Raw genomic sequence first — 22,842 nt, forward strand, 5'->3', positions numbered from 1 at the left:
CTTCTAGTCCAACCCCCTACTCAAGCAGGAGATCCTATCATTTGACAAGTGGCTGTCCAGTCTCTTCTTGGAAACTTCCAGTGACCCACAACTTCTGAAGGCAAGCCATTCCGCTGATTAATTGCTCTAACTAGATTTTATTTAGCCAATTACAAAAAGGGAAAACTGTCTTAAAGGGCTGACCACCAATATTTCAACAGTAGGACTAAAGAGGGGCATTTAAGTCATGCAGATGTGCTTAAATAAAATAAATAAATCTTCCTTTTTTACTAGGGATGAAGACTTAAGAAACAAAGCCAACGGGGTTATTATAGGCATAAAAGAGAAGATGGAGATCACCAATTCTTTGACAATTGTTGGATTCCAGACAGAAGAAGCAATTAGAGAAATATGAATGGAAATAAAGAGATTACTCCTTGACTTAACAATCACAATTTTGTCCACAATTTCTGTTAAGACATTTAAATGAACTTTGCTCCATTTTACAACCTTTCTTGCCACAGTTGCCAGGGGTCTGCAACCTTAAACACTCAAAGAGCCATTTGGACCCGTTTCCCACAGAAAAGAAAACAGCAGGAGCCACTAAACCCTTCCCGTGCCTGACTATTTCTTGAGCGGCCACAAAACTAGCATATGTAGTTGAATTAAACGTTCTGTTTTCTTCTGAAAGTTTTCTTGGATTTATCCATGATTGGCCTACCGGGGGTTGAAAAGCTCAATAAATCGTGTGCCAGCAGGTGTCGCACATTGGCGGTTGTGATGCATATTTTGAGTGACGGAGCCACAGCAGAGGTGTGAAAGAGCCACATGCAGCTCCAGAGCCGCGGGTTGCTGACCCGTGTTAAGTGAATCACTGCAGTTGTTATGTTAGTGACACGGTTATGAAGTGAATGTGGCTTCCCCACTGACTGCTTGTCAAATCGCAAAAGGGGATCGCATGACCCTGGGATACTGCAACCGTCATAAATATGAGTCAGTTGCCCAGCATCTGAATTTTGATCACATGACCACAAGGCTGCTGTAACGGTTGTAAGTTTGAAAAATGGCCATAAGTCACTTTTTTCAGTGCCTTTGTAACTGAACGGTCACTTAATGAACTGTTTTAAATTGAGGACTACCTGTATAGGATATTGACTGAAAGAATTTAAACTTGCTTGTGTCTATTGTCTGACAAAAATGTAAAAAATAAAATGAGAAATAAAGATACAATAAAAATAATGAAATATTTTTTTAAAAAAACCCACTCCTTTCTTTTCTGTATAAATTTTTTACGTTTCTAGCTGTTTTTTCATAGAACAATTGAGAATAGGTCAGAGAGGTTAAGCTTCAGAAGCCAAGTATATCTATCATAATTTCTGTTTGGTATACAGGTAGTCCTCGGTTTACAACAGTTCATTTACTGACCGTTTAAACTTACAATCGCAGTGAAAAGTGACTAATGACCGTTTTTTTCACACTTATGACTCAATCTGGGCTCAATTGGGGTCGTAAATTGAGGACTTATACTTTGCTCCAATTCTTCCTTCACGCCCACCTTGCACTGTCCTTACTTATAATCTCCCAACACTCCTTTAGAATACAGGTAGTCCTCAATTTACGACCATAATTGAGCCCAAAATTTATGTTGCTAAGTGAGACACTTGTTCAGTGAGTTTTGCCCCATTTTATTTATTCATTTATTTATTCATTTATTTATTTATTGGTTCGATTTATATGTCGCCCTTTTCCGGAGACTCAGGGCGGCTTACAATGTGTTAAGCAATAGCCTTCATACTTTTGTATATACCTGCTTAGTAGGGCTTTCGCCCCCCCCCAAGCGGTGTTCTTTTTTATACAAAGTCATCTTATTGCCCCCACAAACCGGGTCCTCATTTTACCTACCTCGAAAGGATGGAAGGCTGAGTCAACCTTGAGCCTGGTGAGATTTGAACTTGCAATAATTGCAGGCAGCTGGTATTACTTAACAGTGCTTTAGTCTGCTGCGCCGCCAAGGCTCTACGACTTTTCCTGTCAGTTAAGTGAATCATTGCAGTCGTTAAGTTAATAACCCAATTGTTAAGTGAATTTGGCTTCCCCATTGACTTTGCTTGTCAGAAGGTCGCTAAAAGGGGATCACATGATCTGAGGTCACTGCAACCATCACGAGTCTGTTGCCAAGCCTCTAAATCTTTGTTAAGTGACCATGAGGATGCTGCAATGGTCATTAAGTGTGAAAAACGGTCATAAGTCACCTTTTTCAGTGACGTAAGTTAGAACAGTCACTAAATGAAGTATAGTAAGTTGAGGACTACTTGTACAGAGTAACAAGAGTTGGAAGGGACCCGAGAGGTCTTCTAGTCCAACCCCCTTGCTCTAACTCTAACTCTAACCCTATACCATTCCATACCCTAACCCTAACCCTATACCAGGGGTCTGCAACCTTAAACACTCAAAGAGCCATTTGGACCCGTTTCCCACAGAAAAGAAAACACTGGGAGCCACAAAACCTGTCTGGTGCCTGACTATTTCTTGAGCGGCCACAAAACTAGCATACGTAGTTGAATTAAACATTCTGTTTTCTTCTGAAACTTTTCTTTTCTTGGATTTATCCATGGTTGGCCTACCGGGGGTTGAAAAGCTCAACAAATTGCGTGCTGGCAGGTGTCGCACATTGGTAGTTGTGACACATATTTTGAGTGACAGGGAGCCGCAGCAGAGGGGTGAAAGAGCCACACGCGGCTCCAGAGCCGCAGGTTGCTGACCCCTGCTCTATACCATTCCATACCTTAACCCTAAACCATTCCATACCCTAACCCTAACCCTATACCCTTCCAGACAAATGGCCCTCCAGTGGCTCTTCTGAAAAACCTCCAGTGATGGAACACCCACCCAGAACATCTGCAGGCAGGCCAGCCCTTCCCCTCCTGGCCCCCTTTTCACCCCCAGCCAGCCACCCTTAACGCTGCCAACCCCCCCCCCCCCCCGTCTCCTCTTCTCAACTCAGGGCTGCCGCGCGCGGGAGGGGGCGAAGAAAGCGCGGGAAAAGAGGCGCACGAGGCGCATTCGCGCACGCGCGCTCCCTCACGACAGAGAGCGCGTTCTATGAGGCCCACGCGCCCTCGCCTTTCCCCCGCGTGGCGGGGGGGGGGGAAAGGAGGAAAGCGCGCGAGGGGGGGGTCCCTGCGCGATGAGGGCGGGAGGAAGGTGGGAAACGCGCGCGCCATGGCGCGAAATGGGCCTGCGCGAGGCGCGGGAGGAGGAGGAGGGCGGCGGCGGCGGCGAGGCGGGAAAGGAGTGGCGCCGCCGCAGGAGGAGGAGGAGGAGGGAAGAGGAGGAGGAAACCCTCCTTCTTCACGCCGCGACGTCGAGGCAGGCCAGGCTCCTCCTCCGGCAGTAATCCCCGCGCTGCCGCCGCCGCCGTCGCTTCTGCTGCTGTTGCTGAGGCCTGAGGAGAAAAGAGGAGGAGGAGGGAAAGACGGCCCGGGAAGGTGTCCGCCTGCCCGCTTCGCCGCCGCCACCACCCCCCTCCCCGACGCCGCGTCAGGCCCGTGGCTTCTTCGAGCCCGCCCTGCGCTCGCCCCGGCCCGGCCGCTGCCTCCTGCATGTCTTTCTCGCCCTCAGCCCCGCCGCCTGAGCAGCCGCCTCAGCCCCGTCGACAGACGCCCCGGGGGCTGGATGCAGGTGAGCGCCAGGCGGGCGGCGGGGCCTGGTCGGCGGCGAAGGAAAGAAGGAGGCAGGCTAGTCCAGTCAGCCAGCCAGCCAGCCAGCCAGCCTTGCTTAAGGGAACCCAGGCGTGAGAAAGGGAGCTCAAGCGCGTGTTAGTCACGCCCGCGTGTGTGTGTGTGTGTGGGAACGCGCTTGGCCAGACACGCGGGGAGGTTGCGTGTCAGCCGAGGTCTTCGCGTGTGCTGGCTTCTGTGTGTGTATTGCTGGCGTGCACCTTTACAACTTCCCTGCCCTTTCGTGATTGCGTTTTGAGGGTTTTTTTTTCTTCCGCAACTTGCTCCTTTTCGGTGTTTCCACGCGCGTTGGACGTGTGGAAAGAGGCGCCTTTCGCTCGGGAGGAAAAAAAAAACCGAGACACTTCTGGCTTAATCTATCTATCTATCTATCTATCTATCTATCTATCTATCTATCTATCTATCTATCTATCTATCATTATTATCTATCTATCATTATTATCTATCTATCATTATCATTATCTACCTATCATCTATCAATCATTAGCTATCATTATCATCTATCATTATCTATCTATTCATCTATCTATCTTATTTTCTATCTATATTACTATTACTATTCACCCTTAAAAGTTACTCGGGCTGCACATGCGGCCCAGAAGTTGCTTTGGAAAGAAGCTCCCAGTGTCATTAAATTTTACTTATGCTCTATAATGTAGTTTTTTTTCCCCCCTCCCCAGTTGCTGTTGCAAGCCTCTCCCCCACCTAACCCCCCCCCCCCCCGCACAAACAAGATGGAAAAACAAGACGTAATTTATTTCGAATAGATAATCTGGGCGAAACTTTAGGATACAGGTCTTGTGGGGTGGGGGGGGAATGGCCCGGTGTGAGTGTTGCAGGGTTGTTAAAAGGATGTTTCCTTACAAGGGATCTCGGTCTAGACGTTTGCTTCGCATGGCATGACATTTGTCACACGTGACATGTTTTCAACCAAAGCTGTGTAGATCGAAGGAGAAACAATGCTCCCCCTCTTAAGACTTTGTGTAAGCGTGACATGTAATATATCCACGACAATGTGGTGCTCCCGGTTTTTAGTTATATAGGCTTTTATATCCTGCCTTTTGGCCCTTGCAAAAGGCTTCGTAGTTAATATTTAGAAGAGTTTGCATTCAGTGGGGAAAACAACAGCAACTGTGAATAATGTGGAATATCCTGTTCACTCCAGAGGAAGAATTTTGTGTGGGCACCTGTATTTTCCTCGGAATGACTCTGGACTGTAACAAGTTGTGTAAAGGGTGACTGTGTACACACATTAATAATAATAATAATAATAATAATAACAACAACAACAACAACAACAACAGTGACAGAGTTGGAAGGGACATTGGAGGTCATATAGTCCAACCCCCTGTTCACACAGGAGACCTATACTAGGGATTCAAACCGCCGAATGCTGAGCTTTCTGATTGACAAGCTCAGCGTCTTAGCCACTGAGCCACCTAGCCATTAGAATTAAAATTAGCCATTTAGTTTAAAGTGTTAATCCAGATGTACAAATCTTGGGTGATGGGGCAGCTGTTTTGTGTATATATATAAACCATTGATTCCAGGGTAAACCAGTTCTACATATTCAGAGTCAGTTTAGTCTGTCCTTGTCTTTGATTGACTAGGTGTATGTAATGTGTGTATGTGTTAACTCCTTGCCTTTATAAGAGCAGCATTTCAACTAGTTATTTTTTAAATTTTGTGGACAGTTGCATTCCCATGGCGAGATGGTGGCAAATACATTTAGTAATACATTTATAAATAATCATTTGTGAATAAGCTAGCATGCAAATACAGGTCCTTGACTTACAACCATTTGTTTAGGGGCCATTCAAAGTTATAGTGGCACTGAAAAAAGTGACTTATGACCGTTTTTCACACTTAATGACTGCTGCAGCAGCCCCATGGTCATGTGTACAAAATTCACACATTTGAGAACTGACCTATTTATGACTGTTGCAGAGACCCAGGTTGCAGAGACCCAGATCTCCTTTTGCGACCTCCTGACAAGCAAAGTCAATGGGAAAACCAGATTCACTTAACGTGTTACTCACTTAACAACTGCGGTGATTCACTTAAGAAATGTGATAAGGCCATAAAATGGGGCAAAACCCACTTAACTGTCTTGCTTAGCAATAGAAATTTTGGGCTCAGTTGTGGTTGTAAGTCAAGATTTCCTGTATTTAATCAGATAGAGGATAGACTATTAAATAAGAATGTGATTTCTTGCTGGGTTTGTCAAAACCAGGGGCTTTTGCCTTCTTAATTGTCTATTGTTACACATTTTTAATGGCAGCAAGTAAAATGAATTTTAACCTTTTGCATTTGCTTGCACTAAATGGTTTTCTTTCTATTGTTCATTATTGTATTGTCAATTGTCCAATTAGAATGTCAAAACAATCTAAGGTATGTTCTGTGATATTTTCAGAATCGGCCTATTGGGAAATTTCAATAGTGTTCTTCAGGCTTTCTGGATGAATGGCAATTCAACTGCTTACATTTCAAGTTTAATACCATATCATTTATTTATTTAATAACAACTCAAGGCAAAGAACATATATAATACTTATTTCTCTTTCTGTTTTCTCCACAACCACCCTATGAGCTGAGATGGGCTGAGAGAAAACGACTGGCCCAGTCATCCAGCTGACTTCTATGCCTAAGGCAGGATTAGAACTCGCGGTTTCCCACTTTCTACCTGGTGCCTTAACCACTAAACCAAACTGTCCCTCTAGCCCTAAATTAGAGATGAGGTGGAAAATAACATGAAAACCTATACTGATCCTGCTTTTTCTCCGCCTGTGATCTGGAACATTCATGCTCAGCAGAGCATTTTGTAGTTAAAATGTCCAAATTAGCTAAAATTATTTTATCAAGCATATTCCATGCTGCTGTATTTTTCAGGTTTCTGTGTCCTGTTTTTAGTGTCCTTTAAATGAAAAGGACATTCCACATTTTATTTATGTTTGTTTCAGATAAAAATTGCACAAAAGTTCTTTATGCCATAGAAGCAACATGTTTGTTCTTCTTAAATATTGTTTTAAATTCTTAGGAGGGAATCAATTTATTCCTATTTTTTAACAAGGAAATATATAGACTTATATATTTCATAATTCTGCATTAATTGTAAAATTGCCTAATAATGACACATTTTCCAAAAAGAATTCTTTTGAAATGCTTTTAATTTTACTAAGCATTGCATTTGCCTAACATACTTTTACATACAGGTAGTCCTCAGCCTATGACAATTGACCCCAAAATTTATGTTGTTAAGTGAAACAGTTAAGTAAATTTTGTCCCATTTTACGACCTTGCCATATTCATTATGTGAATCACTGCTATTGTTAAGATAGTAGCACAGTTTTTAAATCAGTCTGGCTTCCCCATTGACTTTGCTTGTCAGAAGGTCGCAAAAGATCACATGACCAGTTGTAATTGTGAAAACCAATTATAAATCACTTTTTTCAGTGCTGTTGTAACTTTGAACAGTCGCTAAACAAAAGGATGTAAGTTGAACACTGTATCTGTCTAAAAGGGACTATATCTATAGCTGACTTGAGATGTTGTTTGCCCTGAATCCTCCCTTTTACCTGATTCTTCCATACAATTAATTATTTGAAATAGCACCGAGTTAGCTTGATTTTTCAAGAGAGAAAAATCAGTATACATTCTGAGCTCCAAGTTGGTTTTGACTTATTAGTCTTGAATGTTACTCAACTGCAAATTTTCCATAACCCCAGTGAAATTTCCTATGTAAACAAGTAAGAACTAATAATATAGCAGACACAACTAAATGCACATGTGGCTCATAAAAAATAGCCATGGTTTCCTTAAATAGTTTTAAAGGACTAATCATTTTAATCTGCATTGTGTCTAGCTCTTGACAAATTCAAGTGAAACTGATCGGATTTCAACACTTGTTCCAGTTTACCTCAATCTACTCAGCCAAACAAATAACATGAATCATACATGGTGGGCTTGGGTCAAAGTAAATCATACTTACTTTATAGAAGATTTCTATTTGGAGTGGATTTAGGAAAGGTTTCATTAAAAACAACATTATTGAGAGAAAAGTAACTGGTCCTCCAACCTAACCGTCAAAAAATGAAGACAAATTTGTTTTTCTGAACTCATTAATTACTGATTTCTAAAGTCCCTCTGGGGGAGAACCTTCTGTAAAATTAACAATAAAGTATTAATCTGATCTTTAGAGTAATAATGGCTGAAAGACTTTTAACTATATGTCCAAAATACAGCTGATCCTTGACTTAAAACAGTTCATTTAATGACCAAAGTTACAAAGGCAATGAAAAAGTGATTTATGACTGTTTTTCACACTTAATGACTGCTGCAGCATCTCCATAGTCACATGATCAAAATTCAGACACTTGGTCACTGACTCATGACTGCTGCAGTATCCCGGGGTCATGTGACCATCTTTTGCCATTCTGACAAGCAAAGTCAATGGGGAAGCCGGATTCACTTAACAACTGTGTTACTAACATAACAACTGCAGTGATTCTCTTAACTTATTTATTTATTTATTTATTTTATGCAATTTATATGCCGCCCTATCTCTGAGGTCTCAGGGCGGCTCACAACAGTAAAATGCATAGTTCCTTATTAAATGATATAAAATTAAAATCCAATTTAAAACAGTTTAAAATTAATTAACCCCCCCCCCACCAGTCCAGGCTACGGAACAACCAGGTCTTCAACTCGCGGCGGAACGAGCGAAGGTCAGGGGCCATCCGGAACTCCAGAGGAAGTTGGTTCCAGAGGGTGGGTGCACCCACAGAGAAAGCTCTCCCCCTGGGGGTCGCCAGCCGACACTGTCTGGCCGACGGCATCCTGAGGAGGCCCTGTCTGGGAACGTACCGGGCGATGGGGATTGTCGCTGGCTGCAGGGGGTCCGACAGATATTCCGGGCCTAGGCCATGAAGGGCTTTATAGGTGATAACCAGCACCTTGAACCTCACCCGAAGGGCAACCGGTAACCAATGCAAGCCGCGCAGGAGGGGTGTAACATGGGAGTGTCGGGACGCTCCCATCACAACCCGCGTGGCCGCATTCTGCACCAGCTGAAGCCTTCGAGTGGTTTTCAAGGGCAGCCCTAGGTAGAGAGCGTTGCAGTAGTCAAGACGGGAGGTGACCAGCGCATGACTAACGGTGCGTAGGGCATCTTGGTCCAAGTAAGGGCGCAACTGTCGCACAAGGCAAACCTGGGCAAATGCCCCCCTGGTCACGGTCGTCACATGGTCTTCCAGAGACAACCGTGAATCCTGGAGGACACCCAAGTTGCGTGCCCTATCCACAGGGGTAACACCTCACTCCCGATGTCAACGATGGAATGCCTTGATCAGAACAAGATGCCGGTACCCACAGCCACTCGGTCTTGGCAGGGTTGAGTCGAAGCCTGTTCCTCCCCATCCAGGTCCGTACCGCTTCCAGGCAACGGGACATCATGTCGAGGGCATCACTGGGCTGGTTTGGGGTGGATATAAAAAGCTGGGTATCATCAGCGTACTGATGATACTGCACCCCAAAACCATGGATGATCTTCCCAAGCAGCTTCATATAGATGTTGAACAGGAGAGGCGAGAGGACTGACCCCTGGGACACCCCACAGGTGAGGGGCCTCATAGCCGACCTCTGCCCCCCTGCCAACACCGCTTGCGTACGGCCCGAGAGATAGGAGGAGAACCACCGTAAAACGGTGCCTCCCACTCCCAACCCCTCGAGCTGTCGCAGCAAGATACCATGGTCGATGGTATCAAACGCCGCCGAAAGATCCAAGAGGACCAGAACAGAGGAATGTCCCCTGTCCCGAGCCCTCCAAAGATCATCCACCAGTGTGTCCAATGCCGTCTCAGTGCTGTACCCCGGCCTGAAACCCAATTGGTACGGATCCAGGTAGTCTGTATCCTCCAAGGCCAATGGGAGCTGCCGTGCCACCATGCTCTCAACAACCTTCGCTACAAAGCGAAGGTTGGAGACCGGACGAAAGTTAACCAGTATGGTTGGATCCAAGGCAGGTTTCTTGAGGAGGGGTCTCACCACCGCCTCTTTCAGGGCGGCAGGGAAGATCCCCTCATCCAAGGATGCCATTATTACTTCCTGGATCCAATCCCGTGTCACCTCTCGGGCCGCATAAGCTAGCCAGGAGGGGCATGGGTCCAGTACACATGTGGTGGCACTCAACCTTCCCATGATCCTGTCCACTTCCTCAGGAGTGACAGGATTGAACTCTTCCCAGATCCCAAGACCAACTGCCTCCTCACCGTCTGTGGCAAGAAAGGTCATAAAATGGAGCAAAACTCACTTAACACACTTAGCAACAGAAATTTTGGGATCAATTATGGTTGTAAGTTGAGGAGTACTTAAACATAACAATACACTTCATATTTCTGTATGGGTTGTTTAATTGTGAGAGACTGTTTTGGTTGATTAGTTTTATTACAGTAAAACACTAAAATAATCTCTGACAATAATGGTGGGATCTTGGCATACATTATACACGATTTTCTGTTCTCAGCTGAATCCTTTGACATACTAAGAATATACAACAGATGTTTTTGAGCAATTGGTGTTTTTCATAGAATAAGGGTTACAGACATTCAGGCTGCACATTAACTGCATTTCTTATGTTAACTTAATTTTTTTTCCAATTCTTTTATTTGATTTGGAAATAAATAAGCATTTACTAAATAACCAGGACTTATTTGCGCAAGTTAAGTTTCAAAATTAAATCTAATGTTCAGCTTACTCAATTCTCTAGGTTTTTTTAGCATCATCATTCAAGGTTGCTCTAATCAGTACAGTACATGCATCAACAGAATAATAGATTCCAACCTCCTTTGTTTTGTACTCTTCGTGAGTTTTTCTTCTCTTAGGGAAAAATGTGTTTAACTTTGTTTTAAAGATAATGGCCCGATGTTTCACAGTACGTCATAACTAACCGTGTGGTGTAGATAGTCTGTTTTGTATTCTTCAACTCTAGGGAGAAGTTAGAGATAGGGAATCCTATGTCCTTGCAGTGTATATGATAAACCTGTTTGGCTGACAACTAGCGCTTTTTCTTAACATACATTTTCATGACAAGAAAAGCTTCATTGACCCATACTTCATTTTAGGTCTTATTTATAATTTTTAATGGCTTTTGAAGATGAATTATACATCTAATTTGCAAACCTTTTATATTTGATGTGACTGCCTTGCTGACTTGCTGTGCTTAACCTTGTAGCATTAATACATTATTATCTCCCTATAAAATGACTTTGAATGGTATCCTTGGTTACTGGAGCAAGAAAAGTGGACACTGTGGTCAGCTTCTCCACAAAAATGGCACAGAATAGAGTGTGGTGTAAAATCTATGAAATTACTTAGTCTGTTATTACTTGATTCATTTTCTAACACATCCTTCCAGAGTAAATCTATTATAAAAAATATGCTTCTGAGTCACTAGTTTGTTGCATCATTATTGCATAATGCTCAGTTTTTAGTTTAGTTTACTTTATTGTCATTGCACCTCATACAATGAAACTAAATGCCATCTTTTTAAGTGCAACCTAAAGACTTCTTAGTCTTAGACGTATTAGTATTTTAAAGCAATTCTGCAATACTCATTACAAGTAGACCTCAACTTACAATAGTTCATTTAGTGACCTTTTGAAATTACAATGGCAATGAAAAAAGTGACTTATGACCATATTTTACATTTATGCCTGTTTCAGCATCCCTATGGTCAGGTGATCAAAATTTGGATGCTTGGTAACTGATGAATATTTATGTTGGTTACAGTGTCCTGTGGTCATGGGATCACCTTTTGCAAGCTTCTCACAAGCAAAGTCAATGGGGAAGCCAGATTCACTTAACAATCGTGTTACTAATTTAACAACTGTAGTGACTCACTTAACCATGGCAAGAAAGGTTGTAAAATTAGACAAAATTCACTTAACTATTTTGTGTAGCAACAGAAATTTTGGGCTCAATTGTGGTTATAAGTTGAGGACTACCTTTATAATGTTTAGAGCGATTCTTTTTTGTTTCTTTAACTGCTTCATTCAATCTATAGATTACAGTAAAAATTCCCAGTAGCAGCCAATAAATTATTTGAAGCATTTGGGTGGTAAAAATTCCACAATACCCAATTTGATGAAAAGGAGCCTGATCTTGCATAGGTTCCTTAGATAAATTGGTTTAAACTAATTGACTTTGCCATGTTTACCTCCCTTAAAATACTTCTTTAAATTATTTTAAAAGAGTTCCAAGAAGTTTGGTTAGTTTGCTTAATGTCTGTTTTGGGCAAATTGGTAGCAGTCATAATAAAAACAAGCACATAGACTTGCTGGCTAGCCTTGATGAAGGTCCGTCAGCATGGATTCTGCAATCTTGCTTCACCAATAATCTAGACTTTTTTAAGGGCGTCAGCAGGCAGATGGATGAAGTTGAATATCAGTTTTGGATGTTTGGGTTTTCAAAAAAGCCTTTGACAAAATTCCTCATTAAAGACTTTGAGTAAATCACCTCCATTCTTCATACTTTGTATGAGGCCTTTACCATGAAATTCAGTGATCGATTTTTGTCACACTTAAAAGACGTAACATTTGATCTGGGAAATTCAATTACTTGATTCATCTGGTTTCTTTTTTTCCAGAAGTCTGAAAACTCATCCAAGGGCTTTTTGGCAAACATGAGACAATAATCAATATTCTGGCTGAACATGGCTTCCATCTTCCTGTTCTCAGTACTCTCATTAATGCCAGTGCTACAGAATTTTGGGGTTTGAACCTAGAAATGGTTGAAGTGGGGAAATCGTGCTCTATATTAAGAAATTTACAAGAGGAGAGTAAAACTTTGTGAAATTTATGGAGTTCGATTGTTAGGCTAGATATATGAATACTTCATTAAGATAGGTTCTTCCTTCAATAAAATTAATTGAACTATGGGGTCAATAATTTTTTCACATTGGCATATCTCACAGTTTGTTTTTATTTATGTTTATATAATGCATGCAACAAGTACCAAACACATAGATTATCTAGCTCAATCCTCTGCTCAACTCAAGAGACCATAGTACAGCGTTGTCAACAGATTTAGCCTGTGTTGAATTGATGGAAAGACTCCATTGATGGAAACACTAGCTCCTCAGGCAACCTTTTTCGTTTTTAAAAAAATAGCTTTTATTGTTAGGAAATTCTTTTTCATGTCCATCCAAGATAGTTTAAAATCTGCATTTTCTATCCTGTCTTCTGGAACAGTCCTGAGGAGTTTTGTCCCACCTTCCACCTCATAGCTTTTCAGAGGCTTGAAGACAACTATCATGTCTTCCTGCAGGTTAAATATACCTAACACATCCATTGGCATTGGCATTTATTCTTTTGACCCCTTATTATCTTGATTGTTTTCCTTTGAACACAGTCCACTTCGTTAATGTCACTGTAAAATATGCTATCTGAAACTTTATTTACTCAGACTTCCTTTATGTATTTAGTAGGGCCTACCAGTAACATTGATAACATTCAGTGGCAAAGATTTAAAAAAAAAGTTCCAAAAGGACACAAATACTTCACACAGGATTGCTATCTGTTTAATAACTAGAAAGGAAGGCACAGGAATAAATGGGTAGTTTTCTCAGGGAAGAAAGGACTGGAATTCTTTCCAGAAGAAGTTTCAATATTCAAAACAAGGATTTCCAACTTGGTCATAAATCATCTTGATTTGGGATAAACAGTGAGTTTGGGGATGAAAACCAAAAATAATGGTAAGTTTCTTTCAGCTGGATAAATATTAACCAAATAGCAAATTTTTAAGTTGTAATTCAGTTTAAATGTAATATGTACTTTCAGAGGGAAAAAAAACCATTTAACTTCACACACAACAGTGCCACATTGCACTGGCATTGAAGAAATTCAGATTCAGATACTTTAAGCCAAGAAAACTCATTGGGTGATTTTGGGCCAAATATTCTTTATCAGTTCAGTGTACTCACAGGATTGCTGTTGGGAGGAAAAATAGAAAGAGGAATGCTGTGTGTGTCTACCCTGAGCCCCTGAACAAAAGACATTGCATAATTTACATAAATAAAAAAGATAAATACTGATTGGGGTCTGAAGATGCCTTTAACCATTAGCATCATGTCTATATAATTTTACTATCTTGAATATTTAAACCAGTTAACCCTAGAGAATGCCAAATCAATGGTAAAAAGACAATCAGGGACATTGATTTGGTGCCTTCTTCACCAAGTCATATAGTTGCACAAAACTTTAATAGATACGTTGTATTATTGTCCTATTTTTTTCATTCGCAATAACAAATTATTGTGTCAAACTATTTCTCTTTTTTTTACTGCAAAGGCTGTTCAAAGGCAATAATAAAGATTGAATGTAAAAATGATTTGGTTTGATCATTAGGAAAAGGACTGAAAACTACCAACAGTTATGCCTTTGTACAAATTGATTGCCATGTCTTCGTCTGGAATATTGTTTATCTAGTTGTGGTAGCAACATTTGAAAAACGTTTGTGCTGGAAAAGTACCAAAAACTTCAAGTTAAGTAACCATGGGGCTCAAACACTTTCCATACGAGAAAAGGCTAGAATATTTAAAAGTGCCTAGGTTTAAAAAAAGGGGAAGATACAATCAAAATGTATAAAATCATGCATGGTACAGAGAAGGTGGACAGACAAGCAGTTTTTCTTATTAGAAAACCATTAGGATCAGAAATATTGAAACGGAATGGAAGAAGTTTTAAAACCAACAATGTAAAATGGGAGATTCTAACCTTGGCAACTTTAAGACTTGTAGACTTTAATTCCCAGAATTGCCCAGCCAGCCGTGTTCTTCAATTCTGAGAGTTAAGGTCCACAAGTCTTAAATGTTGCCACAGTTGGACACCCATACACACCATGAGTACACATAGTCCTCAACTTGCGACCACAATTGAGCCCAAAATCTATGTTGCTAAGTGAGACATTTTATTAAGTTAGTTTTGTTGACTTTTTACGACTTTCCTTGCCACATTTGTTAAGTGAATCTGCAGTGGTTAAATTAGTAATACGGTGGTTAAGTGAATTTGGTTTCCCCATTGACTTTGCTTGTCAGAAGGCCGCAAAATGGGATCACATGATTCTGGGACACTGCAGCTGTCATAAATGTGAGTCCATTGTCAAACATCCAAATGTAAATCCAAATCACGTGACCATGGGGATGCTGCAACGGTCACAACTGTGAAAAATGGTCATAAGTCACTATTTTCAGTTCCGTTGTAACTTTGAATGGTTACTAAGGAAACTTGTAAGTTGAGGTCTACCTGTATCTGATTTTCCACCATAAGACACAAATGCTACACTAGGATGGGTCTTTGCCGGATCTAGAAGAGCTATTCTTATGTTCTTAGCAGGAAATATCTTTAATGGAACAGTCTTGCTATAAATAAAGACATCACGCCATTTCCCACTTCAGATATAGCATAGTTGCATTGCAACATCAGGATTATTACAAAGGAAGCACCTGCTTCTACTACAATACTAAAAGTATAAGAGTGGGAGCTAATTAGAAATTCTTCTTCTAAGATATAGGAAATGTTAAATGTGTAAGGTTTTTATTTCTGTATATTGTAATCAATTGCATCACTTTTTTTAAAGGCCGCAGATTGGCACAAGTGCTATTTGGAGTTAACAAATGACAATTTTGTGATAAATGAATTTATGTAATTTTCAACCCCCCTGAATAATAATTTATTTAAGTTAGGTAAAAGAGTGGGAGTAGTTATTTTAATCTATATAGCGAAGAACATAAAGACAGAAGCTTGCAATTTTGTAGAATAAAAACTTTATCTGGAGAAACAGTAAAATCTTACTTAAAATTGTATTTCTGATGGGCAGAATAAATGTATTCTGTTGTATAATATTTGAAATCTGGGTTTTATTTTTATAGTCTGACGTCACTCATTGATTTTAGATCAGTATTTGTGTTTTATTGAGGCACATTTCATTTTGAGCTCACGTGAGTTAATTGTTTTGAGATAATCGCTTTAAGCTAGATCTAATATAACAAAAGAATCAATAAAAAGCCCAAAGGTACTTTTTCGAAAGGCAACTGGACTTGGATTTTCCTTGGAGACATTTCACTTCTCATCCAAGAAGCTTCTTCAGTTCTGATTTTTCTTGGATGAGACACAATTGTTTTTTTCCTTAAATAATACAGGTAGTCCTTGATTTATGACTGGTCGCTTAGCTACCATTTGAAATTAGAAATGGCCCTCCAAAAGGTACTTACAACCCAGTCCTGATGGTCACACACATGATTGCTTTGCGTTTACAACCATTTGTAGCATCTGGGGATCTACTTCAAGAGTAGAGCTGTAGAAAATCATATTGGGTGCTATAAACTGTTACATTGACCTATCATGGCAATAATGCTTTAGTCCTCACATTAAAGGTAGTCCTCGACTTAAAACAGTTAATGACCATTCAAAGTTACAACAGCACTGAAAAAAAGTGACTTATGACCGTTTTTCACAGTTACAACCTTTGCAGCCTCCCCATGGTCACATGATCAAAATTCAGGTGCTTGGCAACTGGTTCATACTTATGACCCTTAAAGCATCCTGGGGTTGTATGATCCCCTTTTGCAGTCTTCTGACAAGCAAAGTCAATGGGGAAGCCAGATTCATTTAACCAGATTACTAATTTATCAACTGCAGTGATTCCCTTAACAACAGAAATTTTGGGCTCAATTGTGGTTGTAAGTTGTAAGAGGACTACCTGTATATCCCTTTCTTCTTGACTTTCTCTATTGTGACCGAGAAGGATGGTTGGATTTATTATGAAGTATCACTAGAAGATGGATCCAACAATTCCACCTTATTTAGACTAACGAGAACGTCCAAGCTGCCCAAAATTTGCGATGGAAGCAATTTCACAGAAGCATGCTAACTCCTCCTCCTCCCATCAATTCTACAAGTTGCAAGTTTTGATAGGTCTACTACAATGCAGATTAGTAAGAATCGAAGCGCTTTGGGCTGAAGGGAGGAGTTTTGTTTGATAGGACAAGAAGAAGCTTTTTAAGTCCTGTCTTTTCAACTTTCGATTTTACTTTGTCCAGTAGAAGCAACCCTTTCCTGTTGGATCCATCTTCGAAGTGAAAAGTACTTTTCAGCTGGGTTGGTATGGCACGGAGGTTAGTTTGGGCAATCATCCTTTGCTGTGTAGGAGCTTTAAGATAGTGACAATTATAGGCAAAGCAAGAAATCCTTTTGTGGCTTTTCTATGCTATTCCATCTTTATAAAATACTTACAAAAGATTAGAGTTTTATAAACGGGAATACTGGATTAATTTTAGGAGCCAGAATTGATTATGTGACTAGTATGAGCTTTTTAAATTTAGACACACATTTCATAATGTTTGAATCCTTTAAAAAAGATCCTTTGTTTATTAAATTTGTTTGCTTCAAGGCATTTTTCTTTGTCATGGATACTTTTAACTTTTCAGCTCATCAGTGTTGTTTTTAAGCTAGATGTTATTCTATAATGCAATAAGAAATCTTATTCTAAATGAAATGGGATGTCAAAAGGAGTTTTGAATTATAAATTTGTGTCTGATAAATTGCTGTTATGTATAGTTCTAAAGCTGGGTTTCTGAGGTATGGCAGAATTTGGGATGGAGAATATTTTCTCAGAAATAACATTATTCACAGGTCACAAAATATCTTCCAATAGTTGGATTAGGAATGGCAATAGTTGTTAATGGCAATATTTTTAAAAAATAAATCGGGTTTTTGATTAAGGAAATGCATTAACAGTTTGTTACAATTGGAGCTTTCTGTCTTGTAACTGCAGGTATAAAATACAAGGCTCTTTCCTTGTTCAGAAATAGCTTTAAAAGCTTTGCTTGAATATAGCAGTGCTTTTCTCAACATAGCTGAGATGTTTGGCAGTGTGAGATTTTAGGATCTTGGAGAAAGAGTTTTTGCAGAGCAAGTCAAAACCTGTTTATATGAAGGCTATTTGGATCAGGTCCAAGTTCTGTTTGGATCTGTGACAGTGTAGAATGAATTATTATTACACACTTGTGTGAAAGTATCATATGATCCTGCCTTAAGTTCCTTTGCCATCTGCTTTAGAGTGTAATAAAATTAAATTTCTTGGATTTTTTTTTTCTTTTTTGGTTCTAGAATCTTTTTAAAGAGGAAAATTGAAATGGTGCATTTTGCAGATTTTCACTATGGCAGATAACTGAATGGAGACTTGTTTGTGTGGACATCATTTTGTTTCTCGGAATAAACTGCTCGGGTTTCAAAGTGCCCCGTTCATTCCAAGAAATCTGAGTAAATGAAAAACAAATGAAAGAGCCGCTCAGTTTTGTTGCTGTATAGATTCAGTAGCTTCTACCTGGGTTAAGTAAAAAGAGGTTATAAAATCATAAATTGAAGGTATTTGATGAATAGGTTGTTGAGCAATTGTACGTAAGATATATTATAGGCATCAATTCATGTAGCAACCTAAACCTATCCTTATTTAATAAAGTCAACACGACAGATATATTGTAGAAAGTCTGTTCTATAGTATATTAAAATAGTTCATCTAATCTGTGCTTTTAAAGAACAGTTTGCAGCTGAGAAGCTTGTTTTGACCCAGGAAAAGCCTTGCATCACTTGGTGACCTGATGCTGAATTAACAGAAGTATTTAATGTCTTAAATAGAAGACAAAACAGAAAGCATCTTGCATGTGGGCACAAAACCTTGATTTATAGACCAGCCAACTGCCAGCTAATTACCCCTATTGCTTTGCTGCTCTCAGTCTGATATGTGGATTAACAGTTCATTGTGTGATCTTTTTTGTAATCCCTTCCAGATTTCATGTTGTAAAAATCAGCTCATAGAAGCTTTTAACTTTGAGTAAATTTGAAGTAGTCCTTTCAAAGTACCGAGAGTAAATAAAAAAGTGGGGAAATTTGATGTCTGGGAAAAATCCCAGGGGTTTATAAATGCCTTTTCTGCTCACAAACCAAAATAAACAGGATAGAACTAAATGGCCACAACACAGAATTAATGCATGCCAGATTAATAATTGGAATAGCTCAGTATGGAAGTAGATGACAAGGGAAGTCTTTCCAGTAGTTCATTTATTTAGATTAGTTGGGTTCACTCTGACTTTTTGGATGTTGCTGAACTATTTTTTCTGCTATGCTTCACCATTTATTATGCTGTTTAGGGTTGCTTGGGGTTCTAGCTCCATAGCAACTGGATAGTTACAATTTCTCCTTCCTACATAAGCATATATATTGCCATATATAATTATATGTATTTCCCATTTCTGCAAAAAAATTATATATGTAACTATGCAGTTACTACACTTCATTCCTTATTAATGTTTGATCAAATTGGCCAGACAGATAATAAGGGAAATGAGCAATTTCAACTGATGGTCTTCAAGGGCAGCCCCATGTAGATAATAAAGAATGTGGAGCACAAGCCTGATTCTGTCATAATCAAGTTTCTGGGAACATTGTTTTCTCCAAGAAAGTGCCAAAAACTTTAAGGAAAATACCAGTTGATACACAAATGCTATAAGTTGACTAGTCCTAAACTTTTATGCATTATAAATGAGATGTGTTTTTCATAGTCTGTCACACTAATTGTGCATTATAGCATAAGCATGAATATGGCACAGTTTGTGCCATAGATTTAAAACAGTGCTATCCAGAATTTCAAAGCTGGCCTTTTTCAGTGAACGCAAGCAGATGCTGATATTGTACAGATAGAAAAGAATATTCGTAGTTCAGGGTTGAACTGTGAGGTCCTTGGTGCTCCAAGCAGAACATCTGCAAGATAACCAAGCTCAGAGCACCAAGGACCCCACACATGCTGATAATACAGTTGGCTGGAGATTGCATAAAACATAAACAGGATTGTGGGCTGAAGTTCACATCTCTATCTTACTGACCTAAGAGTTGTGCTACAGGCATCTCAAGGCCATACAATACACGGCACATTTCTTTAAGATAAATCATTAAAGCTAGCTCTAAAATCAGGTTGGTCTCCAAACTGTGGCAAAACTAAGATAAGCTTCTAATACATTTTGGTCTTAACAGTTTTCAAGTTGCTCTTTGATGAAATGTATTCTTCACTGAGAAGTAATTATGGTATATTTCCTCCCTTCCATTGAGTCCTGTCTAGTGGTTAAGAAGTTACATACCAGAATAGCTCATATCCACAGTAACTTCTGGCTGTTTACTGGAAGGTAACATAACTCTGACCCAACAGGTTACAAGGGCTTGTTTCCCACCCCCCACCCCCAAATAACTTTTTCTGTATTGTTTATTATATTTGCTATAAATTGTTCAAGGTGGGCTTTCCACAAACATTGATGGGAACAGTATCAAAGAAGAGAGAAAGTGTTTTAGCCACTGCAATATATTTATGTATGATGTAGGAACAGATTGGCTACCCAGCCTGTTTCCCACATCTTTTATTAATGTTTTAATTACAAGGTTTTGTACCAGCCTCGTTTTCTAATGTAAAATGAAGGAGGCAGATCCTACTTATATTACAAATTCAATCCTTTAGGTAAATATCAAATGTGTGGCACAGCCTTAGGACATCTTCATTTGTACATACAGCTTGAAATCTACAAATAGAAGTTACCGCACCACAGTTTTATTTGGGAGAGATACCACTGTGCCATAATAATTTTAAAAGTTTACATCAAGAGTAGAAAATAAAAATTAATAGGGGGCCTAGTGTAAAATTACTTAAAAAAAAAGGTATTACAATGCATAGTCAAAGTTTGTTTAAAAAATGCAAGAGGCAACCTTAGGAAAAAAATCTTTAAGTCCTTAAGAACAGAATTCAATAATTAACTTTTTGGCAGCTTTTTCCATAGCTGAGCCTACCTCTTCCCAGCAGGCTCCAGTTTGGAAATATTCAATTTTGAGCTTTTGGTTTTAAACCAAATTGGAAACAATCTGTCTTTCTGTCTGATCTCTCTCTCTCTCCCATCCATCCATCCATCCATCTATCTATCTATTTTTTATGGGTGCCCATCAGTCAATGACTCTCTGGTCTATGTAAAGCTAATATAATATGTATTTACTGTTTGGCTTATATCTTTGTAGTTTCCATGTCACTTTAGACATCAATCCCTTTCACCCCGGTTGTTAGGGTGAGGAAAGTTGTAGTCTAATAACAACTGGGGATCTAAGGCTGGAATAGTTCCAATGGTTGCGTGCTGTAGCAGTTGGAAATTTCCAAGTGGTCTTTAAAGGCGAGATGTCTTTGTGCATTGTAACAGCTGGTTGAGAGCAAAATGAAGAAATAGATTGAATGATCAGGTGGAGCTCTTAAGATAGTAAAACTCCAGATCCAAATCCTTGTGCATCTGAATTTAATAGAAACCTGGTTTCACAGATAACAATTCTCCAGGCTGTGTGAGATGGAAAAGCTTTCTTAGATCTTCTTCCCAAAATCATTTAACTTGAAAATCTTGGATTGACTCTAATTTTTTTTTTCATGCAGGGTATATGCATTTCACATTGAAATGGTGTCTGTTTTCTGTAAACCATCAAAAATCTAATTACAATGGTACAGGAAGTCCTTGATTTACCACTGTCATTCAGAACTCAATTGTGTATGTAAGTTGTGCTGGTCACTAAGCAGGTCAACACGTGATCACATGACCATGGAGGGGGTATGGCCATCGGAACACCTTTTTGGAGATCTGTCATAACTTCAAATGGTAAGGAACTGATTGTAAATCGAGGACTACTTGTATATGATATAATAAGTAGTACAGATAGTCCTCTACTTACAACAGTTCATTTAATGACCGTTCGAAGTTACAAGGGCACTGAAAAAGTGACTTATGACCATTTTTTACATTTATGAATGTTGCAGCATCTCCATGGTCAGATGCCCAAAATTCAGATGCTTGAGAGTTGACTCATATTTATGACTGTTGCAGTGTCCCAGGGTCACGTGATCACCTTTTGCGACCTTCTGACTAGCAAAGCCATTGAATTGTCAACAATTGTTAAGCCAAAATGTCTTCCTTAGCAACAGAAATTTTGGACTTAATTGTGGGTTGTAACTCAAGGATTACCTGTAATTAAAAAAAAAAAAATCAGCAAATGAGAGTAGAGAACTCAGTTCCCAGACTTCTTATCTGGCTCTCAGAGCTGTAGTTCTGAATTTCACAGACTGCTCTTGTTGGCTCCATTGTTAGGTTTGGAATGAGCTGGCTTCAAAACGAACGGTGCTTGTTCTCTACCACAATATAACTCCAGAAAAGTCCGAATCCTTTGTGAAATTAGCAGTTCTTAGACATTGGCAATTGGAGCACAGTAGGAAGTTCAATCCAGTGTTTGTGTTTTTTTTTCCTAAAGCACAGATAGTCCTTGACTTACAACAGTTGGTTTAGTGACCTTTCAAAGTAGGAGCCTGGATAGCTCAGCAGACTAATGCATTGTAATTTAACTCCAGCTGTCTGCAATTACTGTAAGTTTGAATCTCGCCAGGCTCAAGGTTGACTCAGCCTTCCATCCTTTCTAAGGTAGGTGAAATGAGGACCCAGTTTGTGGGGGCAATAAGATGACTTTGTAAAAATATACAAAAGTATGAAGGCTATTGCTTAACGCATTGTAAGCTGCCCTGAGTCTTTGGAGAAGGGCGGCACATAAATCTAATTTAAAAAAAAAAGTTACTACGGCATTGAAAAAGGTGACGTGTGACTGTTTTTTACACTTAAGGCCATTACAGCATCTCTATGGTGAGGTGATCAAAATTCAGATGCTTGAAAGCTGACTCATATTTATGACGGTTGCAGTATCCCGGGGTCACGTGCAACCTTTTGACAAGCATAGTCAGTGGGGAAGCCAGATTCACTTAACAGCCGTGTTACTAACTGAACAACTGTGGCCAGAAAGGTTGTAAAATGAGACGAAACTCACTTCACAACTGAACAGAAATTTTTGGCTGAATTGTAGTCGTAAGCCAAGGACTACCTGTAAAACGTTACCAGCTCATGGATCAAAGCGCACACTGATATTTGTGCCAAGTGTTAAGGATGGAGACCACAAGATTATTATGCTAGGTTTGGTTTCAGGAATGGTTTTTATGTGTTCATTTTTAAAATGAA

The 22,842-nt window shown here is 39.7% G+C and overlaps 1 protein-coding gene across 1 annotated transcript in view; it reads left to right on the forward strand.

Moving 5' to 3' along the window:
* Positions 1–3,621: 3,621 nt before the first annotated feature.
* The window catches only part of CNOT6L (CCR4-NOT transcription complex subunit 6 like), a 50,093-nt gene continuing 30,872 nt past the window's right edge, over positions 3,622–22,842 (forward strand). The window contains exon 1 of the mRNA XM_070948541.1: positions 3,622–3,660. The gene's annotated coding sequence lies outside the window, so the exon portion shown is untranslated. The remainder of the gene's footprint in view (positions 3,661–22,842) is intronic.

The sequence above is a fragment of the Pituophis catenifer genome, unplaced genomic scaffold (genome assembly GCF_029215685.1).
Source record: "Pituophis catenifer annectens isolate HBS135680 unplaced genomic scaffold, rPitCat1.0.hap2 SCAF_8, whole genome shotgun sequence".
Taxonomy (NCBI): Eukaryota; Metazoa; Chordata; class Lepidosauria; order Squamata; family Colubridae; genus Pituophis; species Pituophis catenifer.